This window comes from Equus quagga, unplaced genomic scaffold (genome assembly GCF_021613505.1).
Source record: "Equus quagga isolate Etosha38 unplaced genomic scaffold, UCLA_HA_Equagga_1.0 262_RagTag, whole genome shotgun sequence".
Taxonomy (NCBI): Eukaryota; Metazoa; Chordata; class Mammalia; order Perissodactyla; family Equidae; genus Equus; species Equus quagga.
Genome location: NW_025799867.1, coordinates 487289 through 489375, shown reverse-complemented (window position 1 = coordinate 489375; position 2087 = coordinate 487289).

The window sequence follows — 2087 nt, the reverse complement described above, 5'->3', positions numbered from 1 at the left end:
GACACCTGATGAACAGGCCAAGGGGATGGGGCACAGGGAATATGGTGGAGAGGGAGATTCGAATCCCCATGGGGCTAGAAATCCAGAGAATGAGCAGGGACCGGAGGATGATGTCAGTACCCGGCAGAGACAGGAGGCCTGAACTGAGAGCGTCAGCAGATTCAAAAAAGGAAGGGAGATGATCGCTGGGATGTCGACAGAAGTCAGTTCCTGGACCTTGGTGGGAGGGAAGAGTGGCCAATAAAGGACGGGCTTGGGATGGGGACTAGAGACTCAGAAGCTGTTTCAAGAGCAAGGGCAGGGTTTCTAGCGTCCAGCTCCTGTCAGGCTGAGACCAGGTCTGGGTCAAGTGGTTATGGAATTTTTGGCTGTGGTGTAGGAAAGCAAATGTCCACCTCTGGACTCCATGATGGCCTTCAGTCCAACTTGCAAGTTAACAAGATGCCGAGATTTATGAGTAAGTGAAACTGACTGAGATTGGAGAGGAGCCTGAAAAAGAGCCTGGGGGCACAGGGAAGGGGGAGGGGGAGGGGATCTAGGGCAGGAAGACCTTGGTGTGTGTGCAGCCGGGAAGTGAAAGTGGGGAGGGAAAGGGGGAGATGGAGGGTGGGAAGATCTTGGAGTGTGCAGAGCCCAGAAAAATCAAGAAAATCTGGGATGGGGGAAGCGATCAAGGGCCAAGAAGGCCTGGAGTGTGTGGAGCCCAGAAGAATCTAGAAAAGGAGGGGGGAGGAAGTGGTAAGGGGGAGCGGAAGAAGAGAGGGGCACCACTCTGGAGGATTGGGGGTAAATCTCTCGATGAGGAATCTCTCTCAGGGGTTGGGAAGACTTGTATGTGGTTTTGCTTCTTCCTGCACAAAGAGATCTCCATTGTCTCTTGCGCTGTTTAAACCATGTGCCTGCCTGGCCCCTCTAGGACAGCACAGAGGCTTGTTCAAGTCCAAACCCTTCCCCCTCTGAGGTCTGTCCCTCTGAGGGTCCTTCTATGGGCAGAGCTTTCCCTTCCCTCTCTCCCCACCATAATTTGTCCTTTGAAGACTTCCACCCCCATCAACCCGCTGGGGGCCTATTCATCCTGGGGACTCATCATGGTGCCATTTCTCCTCAGCTCCCATTTTGATTACTCCCTTCAAACCAGGAAATGCCCTGTCTGGCACCCGACTATACTTGTGGTGTCTGCCCCTACTCCCCACACTGAGGCAGGAGATTTTCAATGCCTCCTCAGAACTCAGCTCCAGAATTTCACCTTTGAAACCTCCCCATACCCTAAACACCACCCTCAGCCTCCTGTCCCCATGGACATGTCCTTCCGGCTGAGCATGGATTTGCTGCAGATGGGGACATCTCGCCTTCTCAGCTCCCCTTCTCAGAGCCCAGACCAGAGACTAACCTCAATACAAGGAGGAAATCACCACAGAACCACTGTGAGACCACATTCCAGTTGGGTAATGAGTTTATTTCCTCAGTTTCAAATCTGTCTTCTTTGTCAGGAAGGCAGAGTTGGTAGATGACCATGAAAGCAACAGGTAAGTATTGAAATTTCCTGCCGGTGGTTGATGAAACTGCAGTTGAGGGATGGGTTCAGGAAGCCAGGACAGGAATCTATGTGTCCTCCTGAAGACGGTTATCATAACGTGTAGGATTTATCATCAGTAATGAAGAGCATTCTTCCGCTGTTAGCTTCCCACGAGGCATCGTCTCATCGAAGTAATATGTGATCTTGTCCTTTAAGATTTCACAAGGGGGCTGGCCCCGTGGCCAGTGGTTAAGTTCTCGCGCTCCGCTGCAGGCGGCCCAGTGTTTCGTTCGATCCTGGGCGCGGACATGGCATTGCTCATCAAACCACGCTGAGGCAGCGTCCCACATGCCACAACCAGAAGAACCCACAATGAAGAATATACAACTACGTACTGGGGGGCTTTGGGGGAGAAAAAGGAAAAAATAAAAAAATCTTTTTTAAAAAAAAAAGATTTCACAAGGATTTTGTAGATACCCAGCTGGATTTACAAGTAGAAATTAAACCTCAATCACTTTTGCTGATTGGCGATGTGTCATCTTTTTAAAGAAATACACAATCTTTTCTTTTA